Here is a 6,471-nt window from a genome sequence, read left to right as displayed (position 1 = left end):
GCGGCGCGGGCGGGGGCGGGACCGGGGAGGGGACGGGGGGGTCCCGCCGCCCGCCCGGGGCCGCCCTGCGAGAGAGCGGCTTCCCCCCGTGTTACTGCTACTGCCGCTGTTTCTGTCATCATCAGCGTTACCGCCGTGACTACTGCCTGTATTTTTATTATTTTTATGATTTTTCTACTTTTAATAATTTAAAAAATAATTTTACTTTTACTATTGTATTTTTATATTTTTATTTGCAGCTGGGGAGGAGACCCGCCCGTGGAAAACGTGCCCAACGGGAGAAGGGGGATATAATCGAGCCCCTCTCTTGGGGAGAGGGGTTAAGGRGGTCACATTCGCCATACGTTTGCTGAGAGTTCTATAGGATGCGTGGGCACAAACAGGCGCACACTCGTGTTATTGCACGGAGCGCTCCCTGACCCGGCGCCGCCGTGCCGCAGCTCTGGTCCCCCGGTGCTCCCGCCCGGCCGCCGCTGCTCCCAGCAGCTCTCCCTCCCGACCTTTGGACGGGAGCCGGATCTGCCTCCAACGCCAGACCGCGGCAGAAGCGCTCTTTCTACACAAGCGGACTCAYGTATAGAGGCACATATATATATATAAATACGTCTATCTGTAATATAAACACATCTGCTGTTGACGCTGCCCTGAGGCAGTTCGCATCCTTGCGGGGCACAGGGGGTGACATTGGCAAAGGATTTGCWCGGGTGCAGCGTGACCGACCGCGGCAGCCCCGGGACGGGGCGGGGCGGGAACCCCCCTCCGCCCCCCCGGCCGCGTCCCTGCGCGCCGGGCGCGTCCGCGCAGCCCCCGCTCCCCGGCGGCGGCGGCGGCACCGACAGCCGCCTCCCTAATCCCGTCTCACACTGGTACGAGCACAGGGCCGGCAACGTGACCCGACCTGCTGCCACATCATTGCCGCCGGGCTGCACCGGGCGGCCCTGCCCCGCCGTCCCCCGCTAGCAGGCGGCGGCACCGAGCGGCACYGGGCACCCCCGGCTCGGGCTACCGCGGGCCGAGCTCCTCCAGCCCCGCGCCCCCTGCCCTTTGCCGAGCGGCCCGCCAGGACCCTCCTGCCAGCGGAAGGAGGGGGTGCCGGTGCCCAAGGGAAGGGGGTACTTTTCTATCCCGTGCCCCGTGTAAAGGCGCTGGWTGTGCGTGCGTGTCCCCGCGTATGCGTGTCCCGGTGTGTGTGTCCCCGCGTGTCCCCGCGTGTGCGCCGTGCCTGCACGCCGGCGCGGCATGTGTGGCCCTGCAACGTGCGGGGTGTGCGGCGTGTGCGGGGAGTGCAGTGGCCCCAGCCCCACGTGCGGGGCGGGGGAAGTGGACACTCTCCACACCACCACCCCCTCTCAGAGCCGGGCTGGMGGGTTTCTCTCCGGTATTCCCGGCGGGAACCGCGGGCGGGAAGTGTCAGCTGAGGCGATTCATAGTGATATGTTTATCCCCGCCGCCAGCGCTGACCGCTTGCTTTTCATTTGGTTCAGTTTTGCTCCCTCCCTTCCGCGGACTCCGGCTCCTGGAGGTGCGTGACCTCTAAACCCGGGCTCCCACAGAATCCGGCGGCGGGGGAGGCGCGGGAATTACCCCAATAAACACAAAACACGCCCCCGTCAGCCAAAACGGAGACGGGAACCTCACATCTTTCCTGTCTAGAGATCGTGCTTTACAGGTAATCTGGACAGGAGGGCAACTCGWGATTTTTGCGTGCGGGGGGGCTGCCGAGCCGCACTGCCCGTATGTAAAGTGCGAATGAGGTTTTAGGAGCAGCGAAGGCTCTGATGAGGTGTTTGAGGCTCCCGCTTGGCAAGCAGTAAGCGGCACTGCGGGTTTGTACAGCTCCCTCCCTGTTAACTTGATGGCATTTCCACAWTGTCCGTGAAGCTAAACCGAGGACAAAAATAGATAATATACATAGGTGCATGTGCCCATACCTTTTTGGGGGGGTTGGGGGAAGTCGGGAGGAAAGGCTTGTGTACTGCTACGGAGGTGGCTGGAAGAATCTGCTGCTGCTCAGGAAAGCAAACTTGGATGTGTTCATGGAGTCATAGAATGTTTTGAGTTGGAAGCAACTCACATGGATCATGGATTCCAACTCCAGGCCCTGCACAGGACACTCCAACAATCTCACCATGTGCCTGAGAGCATTGTCCAAACAAAGCTCTGGCAGCCTTGGGGTCGTGGTCACTTCCCTGGGGAGCCTGTTCCAGTGCTCGACCAACTTCTGRGGGAAGAACTTTTCCYTAATATCCAACCTTAATCTCCCTGGCACATTTYCTCGGGTAARCCTGGACTATATAGAGCATCTCTCTCRGGAAGAGGGACCACAGACTGCAAGGGAAACCTGCTCATCAAGGACACATTGGTTGTCCCAAATTGGGTATCCATGCTGGACATCTGAGGTGGAGCTACAGGCTCTCTTGGTAGTCAGCAGAGATGAACAAGCAGTTTCAGCGTGAAATTCCTCTCCTCCTGACTGGACTGGTCCTTGACAAAGCATCAAGAAAACTGGAGGCACAAGCCATGTAAAAGAAAAAGCTTTACCCTGAAATAAAGGACATGGAGACCTTTTGGGGGGGTTGCTGACTCAAAGGGAACTTGAATTCTGAAAAAAAAAAAAAAAAGACAGTTCCCTGCAGGTGATTCCTCCTCCCATGGGCAAGAAAGCAGAGCTTTGCAGGGTTTCTGTAACTAACAGATGGGGTGGGGAGCAAGGGTGGGGAGTGAGTATTTCTGGAGCAACCTCCTTGTGGAACACCTGGAGCATTCTTGTAGAATTTCTTTGCCAGCTTCATCCTCTCTGGAACAACCTTCAAATTATGGAAAGGATGTCCGGGGTGAGACTCAGCTTCTATGAGAAGTTCTAATTCTGGGATTCCTTTGGAACCAAGAACGGAAATTGAAAATTACCAAAGATACAAAACATGAGCTGAGACAGCTGGAGACTTTGCAAAAGGAGTTCAAGCAACATCTGGAAACTTCTAAGAGAGTTTTATAAGAGGTCACCTGCAGACAAGGATAAAAGACTTCAGTGTCCAGAGAGAGTGTGAAATTCTCCTGGAAGATTCCCAGTTTAAAGGGGTAGGAGGGATCAAAGGGGGGATCAGCAGCATGAGTATCATGCAAAATAATGTTTTCTGGAAAATAAGAGGTGCAACAAAAGCATTGGCCAATTTATAAGCCAAGATGAACCATAGCAAGRAGTTAAGAAACTGAGAAAATCAGTCAGAAAAGGAAATAAAAAGCTGGCAGGTCACCACAGGAAAAAACAGCCTCCTGCTGCAGACAAGAGCTGGCCAGCACAYTGCCTACCACCAGTATCCACCAGCATTTCCAGTCTCCAGGAGGAAGGAATCAGACTATTTATCCCAGCTGAATCAGTGCAAAAAACACGGTGTTTGAGGAAAATACATCTGAGAGATTTGTTCAGCTCAGTCCATAACCACRGCATAAGGGAATGGCTCTGAAATGGAAGGCCTAGGAGCCAATTTGATGGGGTCAGTTCTTATGTCAGTGAGCACTTGCCTTCAGGAAAAGAGRTTAAATTATCTGGACTGGCTGTATGACTAGAATCAGCTATCAAATTAGAGAGAGATGGTCAGCTATTTGCCACAAAGTGGGGGACAAGAAGAATTCAGCTGAAGGATCTGGATTATTTTGGTCGAATAACAAGGTGTTCAACCAGGGGAAATTGGACATTGACCTATTAATGGATTTTTCAGTTAGGGTATGACCAGATTGAGACTGGGGAAAAAGTGAAATGCAAGCACATAAAAACCTGAGCTGGGTCAGACCAAAGGTCCTGCTGTCCTGGAGTCCAGGAGGAGATGCTTCGGGAGGAGCAGACAGAGCATGCACATAATGCAAGTTCCCAGGTCCTGTTGGCCTGCAGGGCAGAGAATTCCTGAGCCAGGAATCATAGCTGTGTTTAGTGGGAAGCCAAAGATGCCCTGAGAGGCTGAGGAATGTGCCAAGTCCTTGAATCATGGGTTTCAGCAGTGCATTGGGCCAGGCAGCAGGCAGTGCAGCTCCGTGTCTCACACAGCAAGGAACAGGAAAAGAGAACTTCCACCTCAGAGAGTATACCTAACATAAGTAAAGTGAGAGAGACAGGGGCCATGCAAAAACACCGCTGAACTCAGAAGCAGAAATAAAATAACCTGAGTGTGGRAAGGTGGTGGGCTAAGATCAACGTGAAGTGAACCCCTCGTAGGGCTGCAAAATGGGGAAATGGGGGACATTCAGCTGGGGGACAGAGTCAGGACCATRTGTTTGTGAAGGACTCATGCAAAAAACTTACAGGGGGGACACTGATCACAGTCTGGCAGACTTTGGCACATCTTAGGGCCAAAGAGAAGGGACAAAATCTACCAAACCCTCCCGTTGGCTAATGGTGGCCAAGCTAATAAGCTTGTGGTGGATAGTGGTGACAGGAAAATGTAGACACTTCCAAACCTGGGAAAGTCAGATGGTGAAACAAGGCACTGGAGTARCAAGTAAGGCATGGTGATGTCCTGATAAACACCAGGAGCTGTACCTTACCCCATCAGTTTGGAAATTCCCTTTAAATAYGTGTTTCAAGTGAAGCAAATTGTTTGCAGGTAGCTGAGAACCTGTCCTGCCTTCAGGAACAGTAAAAAATAAAGGTGGCTTCACTCTGAGGTTGATGCCAGCCCTGGCTGATGGCAGAGTCTGAAGCCTGCCTGGAATTCTGGAACCTTCAGAGGCTCTTCCCCAGCAGGTCAATTGGATCTTGTGCAAGTGAAACAGAAATGGTCCCCATCTGTCTGCTGGATGCTTTCCAGGAACATCAACCAGGAACCARTAAAACAACCTTCCCCCTAAGTTCCCCTTCTGAAGTCCCTGGAAAGAAGCTGTGTCTGAGCATGAAGACCCCTTGGATGATGCTATTGAATTCAGATTGGTCAGCTATGATAGATCTGAAAGCTGTAAATCGACAGGCAGAAAAGAAAAAGAAAAGAAAGATGGGAAAATTGCCTTCTCAGCAAAGCTCAGCCTGGGAGTTTAGTGATGCTTGGGAGCTTCTGCAAAGCTCCAGCTGCACTGGAGGCACTGATGGGGAAGGTAGGGCACACCATGCCAACAAGAGGCCTTGGATGGCCTCAACCTTCCARGAGGTCTGCTGTGCTTAGGCTATTTATGGGTGCACACTGAGACCTTTGAACAAATGGTAGGTGCAGTTACACATGGCCTGTGATAAGTTCAAGGCTGACAGTCTGTACCTGGTCYCAAAGGAAAGGGAGTTGTTCCAAAAGCAGGTAACTTCTGCCTGCTGCAAAAGCTGGTGATGGGGAATTTCCAATGAAAAAGCAAAATCAAGATTGCCCGAAGCTGGCCCGCTCCCCAGAGCTGCAGGTTCATAGGACTCTGCTCCTGTTACAGAAGGTTTGTTTGTAGATGTGCTAACATTGCAAAACCTTGCTCGGGCACAGTGACAGAGGGAGAGCATTTCAATGGCCAGCAGAATRGGATTTAGCAGTTTCAACCTGTGCAATTCTTTCCAGTGGTTAAGTTTACTGATAAGCTCTGCTGGTATTTGCACAGGAGGAACACTGTAATAAGGGTAGGCCAAGAATCCCTGCACTAGCTCGCTCCATGGGCCTAGGAGTCCCAAATGCAATTTGCCCAAGTCTTAAGGAAAATGACAATTTTACAACTGCGSAATTAACTACACCTCTGGGCATAAGTGGAGTAGCAGGGATGCCTAATCCAAGCAGCACCTTTGGTATGTAGTGCAATAGGGTCATGAAGAGTTGATTCTTCAAGGGGATGAATGCAGACAGGGAAATGCTTGTTTCCTCTCAAACCACTCATAGATGTGCAAATACTTCCAGTTCATTCAGGAGAACCGAGGAGGGGAAGTGCCAGAGAAGGAATGTGGGGTCCTGAATGAGTCCATGCTGGAAGGTCCATCACAAAAAGAATCCCAGTAGGATAACAACTAGAAAATGAGCTGGGAAACTCCACTGTCCCAGAGCACAATATACATACATTTGGAGCACAATAGAGTGTGGGCTACCAAGGGAAGAGTATTCTGGTCATGAYGGAAAAGTCTGGAGTTAAAGGTCAAATACGGCACAAAAGTTACAGTGCATGGAAACAACTTATACAGCATGTTGTTTGGTGATGTATGGAGCAGGAATTCTGAGATAATTATTTTAAAGCTGTTTCTGTACATTTCCAACAAGCCTTAGCTAAGCTAAGAGAAAAAGTCCTACATTCGTTAAGAATCAGGAAGGATGTAGAAAATGCGTGCAGGAGATGAATGCCCCTATTGCAAATAACAGTCCCACAGAAACACCCCATGAAACAGTATCTGACAGACTCCATTAATGGGCTGCATTGCCTGGTGTCCTTGGGTTTCTGTCTGAAGCAGATTCTGGGAGCTGCAGACTATTTCACAAAATGCCCTGGAGCTTGTCTGTTAGGACAACAGTGCCAGATGTCCAAATG

Source organism: Malurus melanocephalus, unplaced genomic scaffold (genome assembly GCF_030028575.1).
Source record: "Malurus melanocephalus ecotype Western Australia unplaced genomic scaffold, MMel_1.1 scaffold_128, whole genome shotgun sequence".
NCBI lineage: Eukaryota > Metazoa > Chordata > Aves > Passeriformes > Maluridae > Malurus > Malurus melanocephalus.
The sequence above is the reverse complement of the archived record's forward strand: the minus strand, read 5'-3'. Positions refer to the sequence as shown.